The sequence below is a fragment of the Oncorhynchus tshawytscha genome, linkage group LG25 (assembly GCF_018296145.1).
Source record: "Oncorhynchus tshawytscha isolate Ot180627B linkage group LG25, Otsh_v2.0, whole genome shotgun sequence".
NCBI lineage: Eukaryota > Metazoa > Chordata > Actinopteri > Salmoniformes > Salmonidae > Oncorhynchus > Oncorhynchus tshawytscha.
Genome location: NC_056453.1, coordinates 21,879,777 through 21,903,588, shown reverse-complemented (window position 1 = coordinate 21,903,588; position 23,812 = coordinate 21,879,777). Strand labels below are relative to the sequence as shown.

Sequence of the window (23,812 nt, the reverse complement as noted above, 5' to 3'; positions counted from 1 at the left end):
CATTTACGGCCAGAGACTCGAATCAAATTTTTGACAGATAATTACGTGTGTGTTTGGCTTCTGCATGTGTGCGTGTTTGGCTTGTGCGTGCGTGCGTGAGTGGGTGTGTGCGTGCATGTGTATCTGCTCGTGTGTGTGTGGATTGGGTCTGAGGAGGGCAAGTGAATAAGAGTCTGTCATGTCTTCGAGAGAGCGACTCATCAGACATTTGTATTACTACACCCATCTACATCAATATCAATAAAACGATGAGCATTCCTCCTTTGTATATTTGAATAGTGGGGAATCCTTTGGATTGTAATTAAATGCTACAGTGAGTATATCTTATTACACAGTTTAATTCATTTGAATTAAGATCTTCACAAATATTAGGATTATGTGTTTAATCTGCAAAAGGAAATTATTTTTTCCAGATGTCCTCTGATTTTAAATGTCTTAAGTTTTAATGTAATGTCATGTAATACCCCAAGGAAATTAGGGCGGAAAATTGTTATTGATTGAGGCTCAGATTATGATGCATATGGAATACATCAATGTAGCTCCTACTGAAAGAAAAAAAAGATGCTCAAATGTCTGTTTTGATCCTCTGGGGTCCAAACAATTGGGGATCCTAATAAAATACAAATAATGAAGGGAGGCAAATCTGAGAGAGACATTCTAGCACTATTTAGCTTCTGTATGTGGCTACACAGTAGTATTTAGCTTGCCGAACATGTGGCTGAGTTATTATTAGTCCCCCTAGCATGTGGCTGTGCTACACAGTGAGAAATCCCCTTAATGTCTTGCATCAAAATTCCATTTGAATTTCCATTCATTACATTTACATTATGTTGATGAACGCCTCTGTATGTAGGTTTGCATTGCAAAATTGTATTGTGCAGAAAGACTATACAGAGTTTTCATGTTGGTTCTAAGCTCTGACGCTACAGAACATACCGGCACTTCTGGTTCAATCTCTGTTCATGGACTGAGACGTTTGGCTCACTTGCCCACTCAATCAATCACACACACACACTCACTCACTCTCTCACTAGCTCACATACACTCAAACTCTCCCTCCCTCAGGATTTGCCCTGGGGGCAGGCAGCAGATTCTTTTGGCTAACTGACTAACGCCACCAGCGATGTCATATTATTGGCAGGGGGACCACCCACTGAGGGCAAATTTTGTGATGCACCACCTCCCTCTCTCTTAGGGCACGGCTCTATGGAGAGTTGGCCCCTTCTCCCCCGCCTAGAGATTCTCTGGCAGCAGCTCTCTGTATGCCTCCTGGGCTCTCGCCCAGCCCGGGAAACAGGGACATGTGGTGGCAGTGAGAAGTGCGTCACGGAGCTGGGCACATTCACAGGTCTACTGCTGATCTTATCTATTTAGGATTGGTGGTTACACACACTGAATCCTGCTGCTTTCTGGGTTTTGGTTTTGACAGACTTTGATCTGTAATTAGCTTGCAATTGATTTGGGAAGCATTATCAGGTATCAAATATTTGTCACATGCGCCGAATACAACAAGTGTAGACTTTACCGTGAAATGCTTACTTTACAAGCCCTTAACCAACTGTGCAGTTCAAGAAGAGTTAAGAAGATATTTACCAAGTAGACAAAAATAAAAAGTAATAATAATAAAGTAACAATAAGAAGAACGATAATGAGGTTATATACAAGGGGCAGCGGTACCGAGTTAGTGTGCAGGGGTACAGGCTAGTTGAGGTAATCTGTACATGTAGGTGGGGGTGAAGTGACTATACATAGATAATAAACAGCGAGTAGCAGCAGTGTACAAAAGGGGGGGTAGAAGCTGTTGAGGAGCCACTTGGTCCTAGACTTGGCGCTCCGGTACCGATTGCTGTGTGGTAGCAGAGAAAACGGTCTATAACTTGGGTGACTGGAGTCTCTGACAATTTTATGGGCTTTCCTCTGACACCGCCTATTATATAGGTCCTGGATGGCAGGAAGCTTGGCCCCAGTGATGTACTGGGCCGTTCACACTACCCTCTGTAGCGCCTTACGGTCAGATGCCGAGCAGTTACCATACCAGGCGGTGATGCAACCGGTCAGGATGCTCTCGATGGTGCAGCTGTAGAACTTGGGGCCCATGCCAAGTCATTTCAGTCTCCTGAAGGGGAAAAGGTTTTGTCATGCCCTGTTCACAACTGTCTTGGTATGTTTAGACCATGATCGTTTGTTGGTGATCCCCAGGTATGTAGGGAGGTTTGTAGGAAGGTTCCATAAAGCATTTGTAAGTTACGCTGTACTTTGTTTGAAGTGTGACCTTTTTGATAGTAGTTTCTTTTGTGTATGACGATAATACCTGCCACCCATGGCTAATCGATCAATCAAAAATATATATAAAATATAATAAAACCCTTTTTACATCAGCAGATGTCACAATGTGCTATACAGAAACCCAGCCTAAATTCCCCAAACAGCAAGCAATGCAGATGTAAAAGCACGGTGGCAGCCGTGTTTAGCACTAACTGACGTTTATTTAGTGCTTTATCTGGGTAAGTGGAGAGTAGAACATTGCAGTAGTCTAATCTAGATGTGACAAAATCATGGATTAGCTTTTCTGTATAATTTTTGGACAAAAAAGTTTCCGATTTTTGTAATGTTATGAAGATGTAAAAAAGCTGTCCTTAATATATTCTTGATATGTTCATCAAAAGAGAGATCAGGGTCCAGAGTAACGCCGAGGTCATTCAGAGTTTTATTTGAGATGACTGTACAACCATCAAGATGAATTGTCAGATCCAACAAAACATTTCTTTGTTTATTGGGACCTAGAACTAGCATCTCTGTTTTGTCTGAGTTTAAAATTAAAACATTTGCCACCATCCACTTCCTTATGTTTGAAACACAGGCTTCCAGGGTAGGCAATTTTGGGGCTTCACCATGTTTTATCGAAATGTACAGCTGTGTGTTGTGAGCATAGCACATAAAGATTGTGTTTCCCCCCCAATTTTTTTTTTTTTTAACTTTATTTAACTAGGCAAGTCAGTTAAGAACAAATTCTTATTTTCAATGACAGCCTAGGAACAGTGGGTTAACAGTGGGTTAAATTACATCACCAAGAGGTAGAATATATAGTGAAAACAATAGTGGTCCTAAAACAGAACCTTGAGGAACGCCAAAACATACAACTGATTTGTCAGAGGAAACCATCCACAGAGACAGACTAATATCTTTCCGAGAGATAAGATCTAAACCAGGTAAGAACTTGTCTATGTAGACCAATTTGGTGTTCTTATCTCTCCAAAATAATGTGGTGATCGATGATGTGAAAAGCAGCACTAAGGTCTAAGAGCACAAGGACAGATGCAGAGCCTTGGTCTGACGCGATTAAAAAGCAATTTACCACCTTCACGAGTGCAGTCTCAGTCCTATGAGGGGTCTAAAACCAGACAGAAGCTTTTTATATGCATTATTTGTCATCAGGAAAGCAGTGAGTTGCTGCTCAACAGCTTTTTCTAAACATTTTTGAGAGGAATGGGAGATTCGATAAAGGCCAATAGTTTTTTGACATTTTCCGGGTCAAGGTTTGGCTTTTTCAAGAGATGCTTTATTACTGCCACTTTTAGTGAGTTTGGTACACATCCAGTGGATAGGGAGACATTTATTACATTCAACATAGGAAGGCCAAGCACAGGAATTAGCTCTTTCAGTAGTTTGGTTGGAATGGGGTCCAGTATGCAGCTTGAGGGTTTAGAGGCCATGACTATTTTCATGAATGTGTCAAGAGATGCAGGATTAAAAAACGTGAGTGTCTCCATTGATCCTAGGTCCGGGCAGTTCTGTGCAGACTCGGGACAACTGAGCTTTGGAGAAATACGCAGGTTCAAAGAGGAATTTCTAATGATCATGATCTTTTCATTGAAGAGGTTCATGAATTCATCACTGCAAGTTCCCGGACGTTTCTGAGGTGAATGGCCCTAGCCCTTACCCTCCAATCGAACAGGTCCCAAAAGTGCTCAATGGGATTGAGATCCGGGCTCTTTACTGGCCATGGCAGAACACTGACATTCCTGTCTTGCAGGAAATCACGCACAGAACGAGCAGTATGGCTGGTGGCATTGTCATGCTGGAGGGTCATGTCAGGATGAGCCTGCAGGAAGGGTACCACATGAGGGAGGAGGATGTCTTCCCTGTAACGCACAGTGTTGAGATTGCCTGCAATGACAACAAGCTCAGTCCGATGATGCTGTGACACACCGCCCCAGACCATGACGGACCCTCCACCTCCAAATCGATTTCGCTCCAGAGTACAGGCCTTTTTACCAGTCCTGTCTGGTCCAGCGACGGTGGGTTTGTGCCCATAGGTGACGTTGTTGACGGTGATGTCTGGTGAGGACCAGCCTTACAACAGGAGGCCTGTAAACAATAGCTATAAAAAGTGATTGAGTAGGCTTCATAGATTTCATGACATGTTTTTTTCTAAATCTAAATTTGCTGTCGTAAATGTTAGCAAAACCTTTGCGGGATGCGACGGGAATATGGTCACCAGTGTAACTGGGAGGAGAGGCCTCATTTAGCAAAGTAAATTCATCAGGCTTGAGCCATGTTTCAGTCAGGCCAATCACATCAAGAATATGATCAGTGATTAGTTCATTGACTATAACTGCCTTGGAAGTGAGGGATCTAACATTAAGTAGCCCTATTTTGAGATGTGAGATATCATGATCTCTTTCAATAATGGCAGGAATGGGGGAGGTCTTTATTCCAGTGAGATTGCTAAAGCGAACACCGCCATGTTTAGTTTTACTCAACCTAGATTGAGGCACAAACTCGTTCTCAATGGGGAAAGCTGAGCTGACTACACTGACTGTGCTAGTGGCAGACTCCACTAATCCTGCCTGTGGAGCTAGAGGAGTTAGAGCCCCGTCTATGTTGATAGATAAGATGAGAGCACCCCTCCAGCTAGGATGGAGTCCGTCACACCTCAGCAGGCCAGGCTTGGTCCTGTTTGTGGGTGAGTCCCAGAAAGTGGGCCAATTATCTACATATTCTATCTTTTGGGAGGGGCAGAATACAGTTTTCAACCAGAGATTGAGTTGTGAGACTCTGTTGTTGAGACTGCTGTTGAGCTCATCACTCCCACTTACTGGGAGGGGGCCATAGACAATTACTTGATGCCAATACATCTTTCTAGCTAATTTATACGCTGAAGCTATGTTACTCTTGGTGACCTCTGACTATTTCATCCTAACATCATTGGTGCCGACGTGGATAACAATATCCCTATACTCTCTACTATACTCTACTATACTCTCTAGCCAGCACTATCTTCAGATGAGCCTTTATGTCAGTAGCTCGACTCCCTGGTAAACAGTGTATGGTCGCTGGATGATTATTGAATTTTTATTGCAGGTAATGGAATCGCCAATGACTAGGGTTTTCAATTTGTCAGAGCTAATGGTGGGCCACTTTCGGAGGCTCAGACCCCGTAACGGGTGGAGGAGAGACCCGAGAAGGCTCGACCTCTGACTCCGACTCGTTGCTTAATGGTACAATATGATATTATTACAGGTTGAAAGTTCCTGTCGACTGAATGAGCGACACTGGTTGAGCCTCACCATAAGGTGATAGTTCTCCTGTATATTATGAGTACAGCAACTGCAATTGGATGGCATAGTGTTAATGTTACTACTCAGCTTTTTCAGCGGGTGGTGGTCCTGTAGAAACATATATAGTGTCCGGGGTGAAAACTTTTAATTTAAAAAGTTGAGCGAGGAAAAAAACTAAATGTTTGGCAGATAGATAGTCAAGTAGCAACATATAGCACAGCAGCATGGTAACAGGTCCGGATGTTTGTTAGGACTGTCTGAGAATGTTCAAAAATCAAGATAGCAGCTGTACAGAACTCATCCAAAGCGCTAAGTAGCTAGTAAACATGTTTTACAATTAACAGAGACATATACTGTATTTTACATTTTTTATAGTGTCCTTTAAAGTAATAATATTTCTTCATACTGTCAGGTCGTAACAGTATCTAATTTAAAGCCAGATTTTCTCAGAGTGAAAAAAGTGTTTTGTTTGACAGGTAATACTTCTATCAAAGGTCAGGACTGTCCTTCAGAAACTTTGATACCTGCCTCCTTGAATCTGAGACGATCACTCACAGAGACGCAGTATCAAAGAGATTGTATCAAAGCTGTTAATGTTACCCTTCCTGATTGCATGTATAACATCAAAGACATTCATACGACCTTGCCTTCAAAAGAAATCCAGGGATAAAATCTGTTTGAATAGATGAGATCAAATAATATAATCTCCACCCATCATCATCTCTACATAGCTTGATCTATTATCATGTACAGTATATCATCCCCTTCACTCTTCTAATAGATTTCTGTGTGTGTGTTTGTGAATCTGGTGACTGTTCTGGAAATGCTGGCAGTTTCTCTGCCTTTTTGTCACCCACTGTATTTCGTCTCATGCATATATGCAAATGCTACTTCATGATACACCAATGTTCCCTATACCCATCATGAGTATGCTACAACCTAGCCTATGAATAAATGTTTACAATGTAGGTGCACACAGGTCGAGAGAAAATGTGATTTGACAGACAGTGACACATGGACAGACAGTGACACATTCAATACCACCTTGCATACTCTTTTCTGCATCTAGTTGATCTAGGGTGTAATCATTAGTCGAACAGTTGCGAACAAGAATTTTTATGTTGGACAAATTCAGGTAAGTTTATCCTCATTTCGTTCCGTTTGCGTCCGTTTAAGATTTGTTTTTAAACAGAATCGGCAGAATGAATACACCCCTGATCACGGGTAAACACATTTCACTTTCATAGCAGCCACGTTGTATTCCTTCTCGCATCTATGCGCTCTCCTCCTCTCACCTTTTCCCTTTGCTTGTGAACTTCAATGTACAACACATCAGCTGTATGTGACCAGGCAAAAACAACTTTCCATGCCAAACCATATTTATAACCGCTACAGACAGCCTACATTGTTGTCACCATATTAGCTAAATTAACGTCAGTCAGCATAGCTAATAGAACTAACGAGTTAGTAAACCCGCTACAAACATGCAGTAACATTACAGTGTACCGTCAGTAAGCAATTTAGAACTTACACCGGTGGCCCCGGTGGCAATATTTTTGAAAAACCAAAAGCTTACTTTGACTTGGAAGACTTCCTGTGTTGTGTTGGATATTCATAGACAGCTAGCTAACATAGCATTCTCTGTTTGAGCAGGGTGTTTGAGTGGGCTAAACTAGCTCTCTGCATTTGTTAGCTAAGTAAGTGAAACTGAAAGTTTAAAAAAATGGCCGTCTATATCTCTCTCTTGCTTGTCCTTTATTTTAGAAGAAATGAATTTGTTCAAAACTGTTCAGCTATTGTCTTTCTCTCCCTTTGAGTCAACTACTCACCACATTTTATGCACTACAGTGCTAGCTAGCTGTAGCTTATGCTTTCAGTACTAGATTCATTCTCTGATCCTTTGATGGTGCACCATGGTGCTACCCTACAGAGTGCTGTTGAGGCTACTGTAGACCTTCATTGCAGAACAGTGTGTTTTTATGAATTATTTGGTGATGTGAATATATTTAGTATAGTTTTATCTAAAAATGATTTTTTAAAATTATGTTTTGCAATTTAAAAAAAAAATCCACTGAGGAGGATAGTCCTCCCCTTCCTCCTCTAAGGAGCCTCCACTGGTACAATATGATATTATTGCAGGTTGATTAATTACTTTATCTAGCACTGTCACATCGTACTGTATCCAGCACTGTGACATATTGACACGTTTTGACTCTGACATTTTTTCTGTCTTGTCAGTAGTATGTTTCTCTCTGCGACTTGACAGCGAATTTCCCCTTGGGGATCAATAACATCTGAATCTGCCTATCTATCTGTCAGTATGGCACACTGCAGAATACTCCAACCCGACTTTTAGGATTTCTACCCTTTCCTCAAAGTGAAACATGCCCATTGTCTGAACATGCACAGGCTAAACTCAAGCAGGCAGTAAGTATACCACTCCCACGGTCACACAACGTATAATCAAACATCTAGACATCTTGAAATCATAGAACAGAGATTGACTGAAAAGGTAGAAGTACTCTGTGCAGTTGAAATTCAAACAGGGCTTGGGGAGAAAGAGCTCCAAAGGGAGAAGAATACCTTGGATGTCACTGTCATTCTCTCTAGAAATTATATTGAGTTTGCCCCTAGGATTCTTGGAAAATAAAAGAACACAGGACTTGAAAGGATCTTTTCCCCCGATATGGTTTGCACCCTCAGGAGCACCTCTCTTCGGAATATTGATCTGGGAGCCATGCTTTGCAGAGTGCCTGACAGCTCAGGAGAGAATTCTCCCAGTCACCTGGTCACCTGGTGCTGGATTCTGACACAATGGGTGTTGTTTTGGTGACGGCTTCAACTGTCTTTACGTTAAAAAAAACACGTTTTCATGTGATCACGTGATCGCATGTGAAGTTATTGTGATAACATGTGACAACATGTAACACAACATGTGAAAACATGTGATCACATGAGAAGTGTTCCAAAAACACGTTTTCACATGAAATTTCACATTTTCCATATTGTGAAATCATGTGGTTTTTCTGTAAGGGTTTATAATTAGTCAATGATTCTCAGTAGGTAAAGAACTGCCCGAGCCCAATAGGAAATCCTTAGTATGTCAAGTGTAAACACATTTGACAGGTAGATTTGACTGGCTGCGTCAGTCTAGTAGAATTTCATTTGAAAAGATAGCAGCCAGTTGTATGACTGATTCCTTCAAGGCCTGCTGGGCAGTGTGTGTGTCTGTGGACGTCGTGAACTATTCTTATGGGGTCCCCACATGAATATTGAACAAACAACAATTTTACCAACTGGGGACATTTTGTTGGTCCCCACAAGGTCAAGTGCTGTTTCTAGGGGGTTTAGGGTTAAGGTTCAAATTAAAATTAAGTTTAGGGTTAGGAGCTAGGGTTAGTTTTGGTGTTAGGGTCAGGAGTTAGGGTTAAGTTTAGGGTTAGGGTGAAGGTTAGGCTTTTTGGTTATGGTTATGGTTAGGGTTAGGTTTAGGGTTAGGGGCTTTTGCAATTTGCAAATGATTTTAGTATCATATAGAATTGCATCTATCCTGACCTCAGTCACTTAGCAGGTGTATGTGTGTATTGATTTTAATCTGTATCCCCCCCCCCCACACACACACACACACATCTCGGGTAAATGACTGATTGTGTGCCAGGATCTGCAGTCCTCATAAAAACGTAAATCATGTATAATTCATAGCATGTGCTGTATGTCTGGTTTCTGTTTTTGACCTAGAATATTTATCTTGTGGAAACTCTCTAGATTTGAATGCATTACTCACTTTTCTTGGGTGAAGTAAGAGAGACGGGACTTTATTTTACATGTTGTCATAGGAATTCTGCACTTGCTCTGGTTTTCTGTATTTCATCAACACTATAGCACAGTACTGCAGTACTTACCGTGTACCCCTCAGTTTGGTAATCATGTAAATATGATTAACAAACATCAATCTTTCTCAATTATCTCCAAAATTGGCAGCATGTATGTTTATGTACCCAATTATAATTCATTACATAGAGTATCATAACTTCCACTGACATATCGTCCCAATAAAAAACAAGAACGTTGCATGTCTCTATTCTTCTGTCTCTCGTCTCCTGGACCACAACAGACAGCTGAGTGTTTGTTTATTTGTTAGTTTATTATCTAAAATGATTTACTAGCAGCAGGAGAAGGCCACAGGTTGTGAATGGTAATGAGAAGAGAGTCTGAAGTTCTACCGTTGTGGCAGCGTGTAATTTTCTCCCGAGGCAGTGATTGGCATTAATTACCTAACAGGTGTTAACTGGGATGAATCTCATAATGAACTATTTTTGAATTTTAGTTCACTCGGAGTGTGTATCTTTGTGTGTGTGCGTGCATGTGTGCACTTGTGCGTGCGTACACTCATGTTTGTGTGCATGAAAGCATGCATACCGTACATACACAGTTCCTTGCTGAAGGCGCTGAGTTAGTTCTGCAGCCCTGAAGGCAGTGAGGTTGAGCCGAACGGCCCAGGGATCCATATGGGGTTTCCTAGCGACACACTTCTTCCTCCATAAAAAAAAGTAGTCCCTCCCTGGCGCTGCTTCATGTTAGGAAGAAGGAGATCCTTTGTCTTGGACCAATATATTTTTCTCACCATTTCCAAGATGCCGCAATGGCAAAGCACACCCAAAACTACTGCTCATTCTGCTTGTGCCCTCACCAACAGAGCCACACGCTGTGTTCAGTAACCTAGTTTTCTCTCTGCTAAATGTGCCTGCTTGTATTTTTCTCCAAGGGAGTATAGTTGTCTTCTTTGAATTGATTTTCATCTCTCAGATCGCCACTAAGATACATGTACAGTTTTACCTAATAATAAAAATAATGTGCATCCATCTAGAATGTAGATGGATAGGCTTGTCCAATGCAGGGTGGACATCACTGGTGAGCTAATATGCCCTTCTCATTGCTGCATTCCTTTGGGATGCTTCGGCTCCTCCTGAAAGATATGCCTCTGCATCTTTTATGAGCTATAGGAAAGGAAAGGTATCTGCTTCTGGAGTGTTGACCTCGTCTCTCTGTGTCAACAGACTTTGCAGCAACCTTCAACACACAGTGGCTCATCACTGCTTTCCAAACAGAGAGAGAAATGAGAGCAAAGCGAACAGACGGACAAGTAGACACCCATGGACAGGCTGACAGACATATACGTAGTCACACACGTGAACACACACACACACACACACACATCAAGCTCCCTATGCCCTTAAAACACAGTCCTGAGGTTTAGTGTCTCTTATTATGATGTTTTTTAATAATAGCATTTTCTCTCAGTAATGGAAAGTGAACCTGTAAAAAGAGCAGCTTAATCATGTTCAATTTCAGCTAATTATAGTTTCACTGCTGCCTTTCACAAACGCTAATCCCCATGCTGGGTAGAACCTCTCCAGAAGATTCCTACCCAACTACCCTGTCTGGGCTGATTTAGAAAAACATCAGAAAACAGATTAAAAGCATGAAGTAGCCTGAGGGCCCGAACAGGAAGAGATTGACAGTGCCGTTTAAAGAACAGGGGGACAGACGTACAGTATTATCTAAGTCATATCTCACGGTTTTACCAATTTGATTCTGACGTTTATCCACGTTTCTCCAAGCGTCAAATTTCAAAGTTAATGGTTGAGTTTTTTTTATAGGGTTAAAACATTACGTTTAGGCATTCATTCCGAGTGGTTAAGTTTAGGGTTAAGGTTTGGGATAGGGTTAAAACAAATGTGTGTGTATCACTGGGATCAAACACGCAGCCTTTCGGATCTGGAGTCATGGATTTACGCCTAACCACCCTAGCAAAATCCAAACCTACTTGATGTAATACCACTCACCGTTGCCCATAGTGGTCGGTTTTGAAGACATTTCCTGACTTCCTCAGGACACGGACAGGCGTCCAATTTTAAAGTCAATCTTGAGCGATCTGCCTGGTACTGAAAGGCAAGCGGATGCTTTTGACTCACTTGTTTGGGATTTCACTCTGTTTTTTTTAACCAGAGATAAAATATACGTATTTATTCAGGTTTTCCCAGTTTTCATATTTCATATTTCAATTGATTACACATTTCATGATTTACAATTTCAGAGGACTTCTTCCAGAGACATACTGTACATTTAGATGGGTCAGAGGGTCAGGTCTATTCAAGGTCATGGACACTTTAAAAGGCAGTGAGAGTATTACCAGAGATGATTTGATGTGAGTTTGAGTGCTAGGGTTTTGATGCTACCACCACTTCTAAACAGCCCCCCTTTATGATCCCTATGTAGATTCACTGGTGCATTTATTGATGAGTAGATTATGATACTTCAATGGACTGTAGGCTATCACCTCAAACTGTGCAATAAGAATCAAGTTTGTAGAATCAATAGTTTTTTGTAAAACATTACAGAGGTTTTTTTTTTGGACCTGGTGAAAGATTAGTTTGCAGCGTTGCCGTGTAAATAGTGGGCCCGTTTATCGATTATTCCTGTTTGTCCCGTAAACCCACGTATAATCACTTGCCTCTCTCATCCAGCTTCTGTTGCTGAGGGATTTTTAAAAATATTTTTATTTTATTTAACTGGGCACGTCAGTTAAGAACAAATTCTTATTTACAATCAATCAATCAAATGTATTTATAAAGCCCTTTTTACATCAGCTGATGTCACAAAGTGCTATAAAGAAGTCTAAAACCCCAAACAACAAGCAATGCAGATGTAAAAGCACAGTGGCTAGGAAAAACTCCCTAGAAAGGCAGGAACCTAGGAAGAAATAAGGCTGTGAGGGGTGGCAAGTCCGCTTCTGGCTGTGCCGGGATGAGATTATAACAGTACATGGCCAAGATTTTCAAATGTTCATAGATGACCAGCAGGGTCAAATAATAATCAATGACGGCCTACCCCTGCCAAACTCTAACCCGGACAACTCTGGGACAATTTTGCGCCGCCCTATGGGACTCCCAGTCACAGCCAGTTGTGATACAGCCTGGAATTGAACCAGGGTCTGTAGTGCTGCCTTTAGCACTGAGATGCAGTGCCTTAGACCGCTGCGCTACTCGGGCGCCCAGCTTGGGATGAACTGCTGGCAATCGAACCACTCTGCTCTGTCTTCTCTTCTCAGGGCCAAGAAACTCCCTCAGAGAACGGGCTTTGTCTGGCACTCTCTCACACCTGCCAAGGCCTACAACACAAGGCCATGCAGGCTGAGGCTGTCGGTATTAGTTATTCAACGCACAGGAGCCAGACTGTTACACTCTTGGTCAGGGATGGGCAACTTTGATAGGGATGGGGTCCAAAGAAAACCAGAGCTCATATCTCTCTGAGGATATTTACATATCCTCTCTGAGGATATTTACATCACATCATATCCCTGCCTGTCTGTCTGTCTAAGGATGTTTTTGTCACATCACATCCATGCCTGTCTGTCTCTCTGAGGATGTTTTCGTCACATCCCTGTCTGTCTCTCTGAGGATGTTTTCATCACATCCATGTCTGTCTCTCTGAGGATGTTTTCATCACATCCCTGTCTGTCTCTCTGAGGATGTTTTCATCACATCCATGTCTGTCTCTCTGAGGATGTTTTCATCACATCCCTGTCTGTCTCTCTGACGGAGAGGATGTTTTCATCACATCACATCTCATCCCTGCCTGTCTGTCTCTCTCCGAGACCTGTAGGATGTTTTTATCAGCTGTTATTACGAAGGGTTGCTGGCTGCTGACTCATACAGCTGTCCGGGGACTTTGAGCAGGCAGGGAATATAACTCACCCTGATGGTGACAAAGAGCTACTCAGAAGAGGCCAAAACAAAATGCTCTCAGCAGACCACTCAGGGAAAACCAACGATGAAAAACTGAACAGGGGTGACTGTCAGCCAGGCTGGCCCCCTTTAAACTCACAGAAACTCACAGAAACAACCATGGACCTTTTCTACACATGTAGGGCCTGGAGAGAACACCTTGAACAATACGAACTGGACAGTTGTTGCTCCGGTCTCTGTGGTGCTGTGGTGGTCCATCACTATGATGAACGAGCTGCTCTTTGTCAATCCTATTGTTTAGTGGACCATTGTTTATCTATCTGTCTGACTGATGAAGCTGTCAAGGTGGAGACACAATGGCTAGTCACAGGGGAAACAAGAGGGGGGTTCCTGTTCAGTGTCCTACCTGCCCGGAAACCAGAGCATGACCTGAGACAGAAAGCAAACTTGTCACCACCTAGCATGACAGAAACTAGATGTGTACATTTCATAACAAAATGTCTGTTGGAATTTATAAACCATCCTTTTTGAGAGATAATATTTCTTTCCCTCATATTTAGGTTAGGTCCCTCATTATCCAATTCCTTATTCACCAGACAAGACAATGGTGGAGAAGGCTGCTTGTTTGTGAATCCATCTGGGAAGACGATATTCAATTGTGAGTGAGTAGAACAATGGAGATAATTATGTGGTCTACAGAATAGGGGTGGAATATTATGACAGGAGCCAAGTGGAATTCATAGCGCGATCCAACGCGTCGTATCACAGCATAAAAGACACAGACAACTAATCATAGCATGAAAGGTGCGGGCAGGACAATGAAATCAACAGAAGCCAGTGCTTTATCTGTGATCATCTCACTCTAAGCAAATATATGAAACCCTGCACATTTTGTATGCTCCTGTAACAGTATTGCTTCTGTCTCTCTCCTTGCCCCAACCTGGGCTCGAAGCAGGGGCCCTCGAAACACATCAACAAGTCAACCTCGAAGCAGGGGCCCTCTAAACACATCGACAAGTCAACCTCGAAGCAGGGGCCCTCTAAACACATCGATAAGTCAACCTCGAAGCAGGAGCCCTCGAAACACATCGACAAGTCAACCTCGAAGCATCATTACCTACCACTCCACAAAAGCTGGATTATTTTTTATTACTAGCTAAAACTGAACATGTGTGGCGATCTGAGAGATGAAAATCATTTCAAAGAAGACAGGACCCTATGGGCCCTGGTCAAAAGTTGTGCACTATATAGTGAATAGGGTGCAATTTTAAAACACAGTCAGGTTCTGTATCTTGTTCCCCTCTGAGTCTCCTTTAACTGTATTCTCATTCATGAATACATCCTGTCCTGCTAATGACAGATGATGAAGAGATGTACATATGGTGACGATAATGAGCACCACAATGTTTAGAAAACAAGCCATGTATTGTACAGCACCGTACTGTGGATCTCACACATTGTCTTCGCCAACGTACATTATGACTACTGCAGAACCTATGAATTTAAGCTATACAGCACCTATGCAGACTCCTGATCAGTTGGCACTTACTGGATAAGTGTACACTTGGAATAAGTGCAGAGACAAGTATCTGCATAGTCCGGTTAAGTGCACTCTTGAACAACACTCCAAATGATTGCATACAGTATATCAGGAGGAGGCTACTGTAAATTACAGATTCAGCGTCAAATGCGCAAAAACAATGTATGGCCACCTTTATGTGAGAAATAGAACACACAGTAATACCACAATCTGTACAATCACACTTTTACGGATACAGATGTAGGATCTTAATTTGATCACTCTTTTGTTGCTGAGAATTTTCCTGCACAGAAGAAAATCCAAACTTGTAGTGTATTCAAGGTTTAAAAATGCTTCTAAAGTTTGTAATTTCCACTTAAAAATGTCAGACTTGATTTTCCTAAGACAAAAAGTGTATCAACCCCTACAAAATATGTAAATGATTTATAATCCACATTATAATTCACATTTCCTGATGCTGTAGGGTTATTTACCTGCTGTATCAAACTGGCTCAAATTAAGATACGGCATCTGAAATGCCAAACACACACACGTGTACACACACATAAAGTATACACTCACACTCTTACAGATAGAGAAAACACACTTAAATCCACATACAAACACACACACACGCTCACACTGACCTCACACTTCTCAGAGCAGATAAACCGGCTTAGAGGACAAGTTTTAGTATACAAATACAGTGCATTTGTAAAGTATTCAGACCCCTTGACGTTTTCCACATTTTGTTGGATTGGATTAACTTGCATTCCCCCCTCATCAATCTACACACAATACCCCATAATGACAAATCAAAAACAGGATTTGAGATTTTTTTTGCAAAAATAAAATAAAATACAAAAAATAAGAAATATCACATTTACATGAGTATTCAGACCCTTTATTCAGTACTTTGTTGAAGCACCTTTGGCAGCGATTACAGCGTCGAGTCTTCTTGGGTAGGATGCTACAAGCTTTGCACACCTGTATTTGGGGAGTTTTTCCCATGCTACTCTGCAGATCCTCTCAAGCTCTGTCAGGTTGGATGGGGAGCATCGCTGCACAGCTTTTTTCAGGTCTCTCCAGAGATGTTCGATCGGGTACAAGTCCGGGCTCTGGCTGGGGCACTTAAGGACATTCAGAGACTTGTCCCGAAGTCACTCCTGCGTTGTCTTGACTGTGTCCTCTGGCAGGGTCATTGTCCTATTGGATGGTGACTCCTGTTGCATGCTGACTTCGGTCGGCAGTTGTACGGTGTTTCCTCCGACATATTGGTGCGGCTGGCTTCTGAGTTAAGCGAGCAGTGTGTCAAGATGCAGTGCGGCTTGGCAGGGTCATGTTTCAGAGGACGCATGGCTCTCGACCTTTGCCTCTCACGAGTCCGTATAGAAGTTCACGAGTCTGTATGGAAGTTGCAGCGATGGGACAAGACTGTAACTACCAATTGGATATCATGAAAAAGGGGTAAAAAATTGAAATGAAAGAAAACCATCTGTGTTCAGTTGTTGGTACCAGGTGGCTTGTCCTTATTTATCTGAATCCAAGATGGCGTAGCAGTCAGGCGTCTTTGTCTTCATCTTGTCGTCTCCCGTGTATATATATTTTTCTTCACATATATTTTGTATATATTTTTTATTTAGTTCTTAACCTCAACTTCAACATACTCTCCTGCAACCCACCTCACCCAATGTGGTATGGATCTGCTATTTTCTGTACTTTAGAACCGGAACACCCAACAGAAGCTAGCCACCTAACTAGCTACTTGCTAGTAGTCATCAGCTAACCTTTAGCCCGGACAACTCCTGCCAGTCTGCACAGCGCGATTCAATCCAGAGCATACATGAGTTATTTTTCTCCACATCTCCGGATTCCTACCGAGCTCTGGACCTTTTCACCTGGATCATCGCAGCTAGCTAGCTGGTATCCGAGTGGCTACTCCTGGCTAACGTCTCTGTCTCAAAGCAAGCACCAATTATCCTGGAGCTAGCCTATGCTAGACCCATCTCCCGGCTAGCTGAAGAGGTCCATCAGCCACTCCTTGGGCTACAATGCCTATTTTGCCAATTGGACTGGACCCTTTTACTACACGGAGCCCTGCCAATCCATCACGACTGGTCTGCAGATGTAACCGCAGGAGGGGGCTACAACAGATTTTTCCGTCACGATGTCCCCCTAAGGCCCTTCTGCTAGCCTGCTAGCCCCGGCCCACTAGCTGTCTGAATCACCGTGTCTCCAGCTCGCCTAGCTACTCACTAGACCCCATGATCACTCGGCTACGCATGCCTCTCCCTAATGTCAATATGCCTTGTCCATTGCTGTTTTGGTTAGTGATTATTGTCTTATTTCACTGTAGAGCCTCCAGCCCTGCTCAATATGCCTTAGCTAATCCTTTTGTTCCACATCCCACACATGCAGTGACCTCACCTGGTTTAAATGGTGTCTCGAGAGACAATACCTCTCTCATTGTCACTCAATGCCTAGGTTTACCTCCACTGCATTCACATCCTACCATACCTTTGCCTGTACATTATGCCTTGAATCTATTCTACCGCGCCCAGAAACCTGCTCCTTTTACTCTCTGTTCCGAACGTACTAGGCGACCAGTTCTTATAGCCTTTAGCCGTACCCTTATCCTACTCTTCCTCTGTTCCTCTGGTGATGTAGCGGCTAATCCAGGCCCTGCTGTGCCTAGCTCCACTCCCATTCCCCAGGCGCTCTCATTTGTTGACTTCTGTAACCGGAAAAGCCTTGGTTTCATTCATGTTAACATTAGAAGCGTCCTCCCTAAGTTTGTTTTATTCACTGCTTTAGCACACTCTGCCAACCCGGATGTTGTAGCCGTGTCTGAATCCTGGCTTAGGAAGGCCACCAAAAACCCTGAAATTTCCATCCCTAAACATAAAATTTTCCGACAAGATAGAGCTGCCAAAGGGGGTGGAGTTGCAATCTACTGCGAGATAGCCTGCAGAGTTCTGTCTTACTATCCAGATCTGTGGCCAAACAATTTGAGCTTCTACTTTTAAAAATCCACCTTTCCAGAAACAAGTCTCTCACCGTTGCCGCTTGTTATAGATCACCTTCAGCCCCCAGCTGTGCCCTGGACACCATATGTGAATTGATTGGCCCCATCTATCTTCAGAGCTTGTACTGTTAGGTGACCTAAACTGGTACATGCTTAACATCCCAGCCATCCTACAATCTACCAGGTACAACCCACGACCACCCCTCATCATTGTCAAATGCTCCCTAAAACACTTCAGCGAGCAGACCTTTCTAATCGACCTGGCTCGGGTATCCTGGAAGGATATTGATCTCATTCTGTCAGTAGAGGATGCCTGGTTATTCTTTAAAAGTGCTTTCCTCACCATCTTAAATAAGCTTGCCCCATTCAAAAAATGTAGAACCAGGAACAGATATAGCCCTTGGTTCACTCCAGACCTGACTGCCCTTGACCAACACAAAAACATCCTGTGGTGTACTGCATTAGCGTCGAATAGCCCCCGCGATATGCAACTTTTCAGGAAAGTTAGGAACCCATATACACAGGCATTTAGGAAAGCAAAGGCTAGCTTTTTCAAACAGAAATATGCATCCTGTAGCACAAACTCCAAAATTTCTGGGACACTGTATAGTCCATGGAGAATAAGAGCACCTCCTCCCAGCTGCTCACTGCACTGAAGCTAGGAAACACTTTCACCACCGATAAATCCACAATAATTGAGAATTTCAATAAGCATTTTTCTAAGGCTGGCCATGCTTTCCACCTGGCTACCCCTACCCTGGTCAACAGCCCTGCACCCCCCACAGCAACTTGCCCAAGCCTCCCCATTTCTCCTTCACCCAAATCCAGATAGCTGATGTTCTGAAAGCTGGACAATCTGGACAATCTGGACCCTCTCTTTCTAAAATGATCTGCCAAAAATGGTGCAACCCCTATTACTAGCCTGTTCAACCTCTCTTCAAAGGGGGAGACACTCTAGACCCAAACTGTTACAGACCTATATCTATCCTCCCCTGCCTTTCTAAGGTCTTCAATAGCCAAGTTAACAAACAGATCCCCGACCATTTCGAACCCCACCGTACCTTCTCCGCTATGCAATCTGGTTTCCGAGCTGGTCATGGGTGCACCTCAGCTACGCTCAAGGTCCTAAACAATATTATAACTGCCATCAATAAGAGACAATACTGTGCAGCTGTATTCATCGACCTGGCCAAGGCTTTAGACTCTGTCAATCACCACATTCTTATTGGCAGACTCAACAGCCTTGGTTTCTCAAATGACTGCCTCGCCTGGTTCACCAACTAGTTCTCAGTCAGAGTTCATTGTGTCAAATCGAAGGGCCTGTTGTCCGGACCTCTGGCAGTCTCTATGGGGGTGCCACAGGGTTCAATTCTCAGGCCGACTCTTTTCTCTGTATACATCAATGATGTCGCTCTTGCTGCTAGTGATTCTCTGATCCACCTCTACGCAGACGACACCATTCTGTATACATCTGGCCCTTCTTTGGACACTGTGTTAACTAACCTACATACAAGCTTCAATGCCATACAACACTCCTTCCGTGGCCTCCAACTGCTCTTAAATGCAATGCTCTTCAACTGATCGCTGCCCGGACCTGCCCACCCATCCAGCATCACTACTCTGGACGCTTCTGACTTAGAATATGTGGAGAACTACAAATACCTAGGTGTCTGGTTAGACTGTAAACTCTCCTTCCAGACTCACATTAAGCATCTCCAATCCAAAATTAAATCTAGAATCGGCTTCCTATTTCGCAACAAAATATCCTTCACTCATGCTGGCAAACATACTCTCGTAAAACTGACTATCCTACCGATCCTCGACTTCGGTGATGTCATTTACAAAATAGCCTCCAACACTCTACTCAGTAAATTGGATGCAGTATATCACAGTGCCATCCGTTTCGTCACCAAAGCCCCATATACTACCCACCACTGTGATCTGTATGCTCTGGTTGGCTGGCCCTTGCTTCATATTCATCGCCAAACCCACTGGCTCTAGGTCATCTATAAGTCTTTGCTTGGTAAAGCCCTGCCTTATCTCAGCTCACTGGTCACCATGGCAGCACCCACCCGTAATATGCACTCCATCAGGTATATTTCACTGGTCACCCCCAAAGACAATTCCTCATTTGGCCGCCTTTCCTTCCAGTTCTCTGCTGCCAATGACTCGAACGAATTGCAAAAATCGCTGAAGCTGGAGACTCATATCTCCCTCTCTAACTTTAAGCACCAGCTGTCAGAGCAGCTCACAGATCACTGCACCTGTACATAGCCCATCTGTAAATAGCCCACCCAACTACCTCATCCCAAATCAAATCAAATCAAAGTTTATTTGTCACGTGCGCCGAATACAACATGATACAACCGAATACAAACTTACAGTGAAATGCTTACTTCCAGGCTCTAACCAATAGTGCAAAAAGGTATTAGGTGAACAATAGGTAAGTAAAGAAATAAAAACAACAGTAAAAAAGACAATGAATAATAACAGTAGTGAGGCTATATACAGTAGCGAGGCTATAAAAGTAGCGAGGCTACATACAGACACCGGTTAGTCAGGCTGATTGAGGTAATATGTACATGTAGATATGGTTAAAGTGACTATGCATAAATGGTGAACAGAGAGTAGCAGTAGCGTAAAAGACGGTTTGGTGGGTGGTGGGTGGCAGGACACAATGCAGATAGCACAGTTAGCCAATGTGCCAGAGCACCGGTTGGTCAGGCAAATTGAGGTAGTATGTACATGAATGTATAGATAAAGTGACTATGCACATATGATGAACAGAGAGTAGCAGCAGCGTAAAAGGGTTGGGGGGGGCACACAATGCAAATAGTCCGGGTAGCCATTTGATGACCTGTTCAGGAGTCTTATGGCTTGGGGGTAAAAACTGTTGAGAAGCCTGTTTGTCCTAGACTTGGCCCTCCGGTACCGCTTGCCATGCAGTAGTAGAGGGAACAGTCTATGACTGGGGTGGCTGGGGTCTTTGACAATTTTTAGGGCCTTCCTCTGGCACCGCCTGGTGTAGAGGTCCTGGATGGCAGGCAGCTTTGCCCCAGTGATGTACTGGCCGTACGCACTACCCTCTGAAGTGCCGTGCGGTCGGAGGCCGAGCAATTGTCGTACCAGGCAGTGATGCAACCGGTCAGGATGCTCTCGATGTTGCAGCTGTAGAACCTTTTGAGGATCTCAGGACCCATGCCAAATCTTTTAAAGTTTTCTGAGGGGGAATAGGCTTTGTTGTTGATGTGGACACCAAGGAACTTGAAGCTCTCAACCTGCTCCACTACAGCCCCGTTGATGAGAATGGGGGCATGTTCGGTCCTCCTTTTCCTGTAGTCCACAATCATCTCCTTAGTCTTGGTTACGTTGAGGGATAGGTTGTTATTCTGGCACCACCCAGCCAGGTCTCTGACCTCCTCTCTATAGGTGATCCGGCCTACCACTGTTGTGTAGTCTGCAATCTTAATGAGGGTGTTGGAGTCGTGCCTCCCCATACAGTTATTGATTTGTTTTGCCTCTTTGCATCCCAGTATCTCTACTTGCACATTCGTCTTCTGCACATTTATCACTCCAGTGTTTAATTGCTAAAGTGTCATTATTTCACCACTATGGCCTATTTATTGCCTTACCTCCCTTATCTTACCTCATTAGCACACACTGTATATATAATTTCCCATTGTGTTATTGACTGTATGTTTGTTTATTCCATATGTAACTCTGTGTTGTTGTTTGTGTCGCACTGCTTTGCTTTATCTTGGCCAGGTCGCAGTTGTAAATGAGAACTTGTTCTCAACTGGCCTACATGGTTAAATAAAGGTGAAATAAAAAAAGTATTTATATATATTTTTTTAATATATAACAGGAATTTTCTCACCTCTTCCACACCCACATTGTGGAACTCACAACTACAGTGTTTGCCTTTCATTATTTGGTCTTTATGCGTGAATATGAAGGCTCATCGTTTGTTGTTTGCATGTCATGCCTAGGTTTGCTGATCTTTTCAATATCAAAGGGTTTTGTTATAAACAAGCCATCTGCCTCAATGAAGCATGGAGCCGAGTTCACTTTTCACTTAAAGTAGTCCTGAGCTTTTTTCTAGCATTCTTTGTGTCATTTATCTTTGTTCCATAGTATAGTTCCTTCTCCTTGTTTAGTTTAGTTACGTGATTTCTCAATTTACTGTATGCCTACACTGTAGCCTGTTGGTATGTGTGGGCGATGCACACAGGACAGAAAAGAGCTCTCTCTCACACACACACACACACACACATACACACTTCATGTTGCCATGACAAAGTGAAAGCGTGAGAACAGGAGAACATAAAAGCAATCAGTAGCTGAATCCTGGAGAGGAGGTTTATTATGACACAGCTCTTAAACACCAAACCAAACAAACACTGAATTCCACATGCAGCTCGACATGAAGCCAAGCACTAAGCATGTAAATAACTCCCGTGTACATGGATCATATGTACTGGGCTGCTGTTAAACTGTCAGTTTCTTCAGCATGTACATGTTCTTACTGCACTGCTACTGTTTCAGCGGAGATGGAGCAAACGTCCAGATACTGAGTACTGCTGAGTACTGTTGTATTCGTGCCGCGATTTATGCAATTCAGAAACAGTGTGAAGGTGAGTCATTCGATACTCAATACAGACCTCAGAGGCACAAGTAGAGGAGTACAGATACAAAAAGTAATGCTCTCATACTGCAGAGTGCATCATGTGCCGTGCTGTTACTACCTATAGACCATGTGAATGTGTTGTGCTGTTACTGTACTCCCCTTGAACTCAGCCTTCTAACTGGGCCGACTCGTCATGCTGATGGACAGGCTGACATCTGTCACTCAGATGGGGGTTTGGATACACAGTGGATGAGATTGAGATGCTTACTGACTACATGTGTGTCGAGGTGGGACGATACTGCAAGGTCACAGACTTACTGTGTGTGTGTGTGTGTGTGTGTGTGTGTGTGTGTGTGTGTGTGTGTGTGTGTGTGTGTGTGTGTGTGTGTGTGTGTGTGTGTGTGTGTGTGTGTGTGTGTGTGCGTGTGTGCGTGAGTGTGTGCGTGTGCGTTCATGTGACTAAAATGTAAATGTTAGTCTCCTGTGTTCTCTGTTGTGTGTAGATTAGAGCCAGATCAGAAGCAACCATTGAGCCATTCTACAGTGTGGTGCACTGTGGAAATTGAAAACATTGCTGTTTACATTGAGGTATAAAAAGCGTTTACTCCTCTCACAGCATTCATCCTGATTTAACCTCTGACTATGAGGGGTTCTGCTGAAGTGTGTGTGAGTGGGCTTGAAGTTACGGTGTGACTGCAATCAGTCATTCTCCCTCTCCCTCTCTCTCTTTCTCTCTCTCTCGCTTTTTCCCTCTCTGTCACAGACACTGCATCAAGGGTAGATGATTAATTAGTCACAGCTTTAGCTGCCTGTCTGACAGGTGTGACGTGGAGGTTACAGGTGCTTTGATTGTTCCGCCACTCTGACAGCCCAAAGAGATGAAACAGAGGGAAACAACTGTCTGAATCAATAGGCGCTTGTTGCTGACATGGCTCCCCTTCCTCTGTCTGTCTCTCTGTCACGGGAGGAAGACAAAAGGGTGATGTCGCCGCTGCCGTAAGTAAATAAGACCCCTGCCGCTCTCTCCTCTCTCTTGGGCGGCGCTGTGTTTAGCTCTCTGTAGGGCTCTCTGTTTGATTCTGAGACTTAAGCTAGACGAAGCTACTCGGAGTCGGTTGGGAATATTAATATGAGGACTGGGTAAATCCTCCGATCAGACATACAAAGCTCTTTCTTTTCTGCTCTCTGTCTCATTCCCTCTTTCCGTCTGTATTTGCTCTCTATCGGGCCTCTCCCCTTCTTTTATTTTTTCCCTCTTGCTCTGCTCTGCTCTCTCCATGTACTGTATCTCTCTCGCTCTCTTCCACTCCTTCTCCTGCGCTCTCTCTCTCA

The 23,812-nt window shown here is 43.3% G+C and overlaps 1 protein-coding gene across 1 annotated transcript in view; it reads left to right on the top strand.

The window, feature by feature from the left end:
• Positions 1 to 23,812, top strand: part of shisa9a (shisa family member 9a) — a 39,296-nt gene that overhangs the window by 8,935 nt on the left and 6,549 nt on the right. The gene's annotated exons all lie outside the window — the stretch shown is intronic.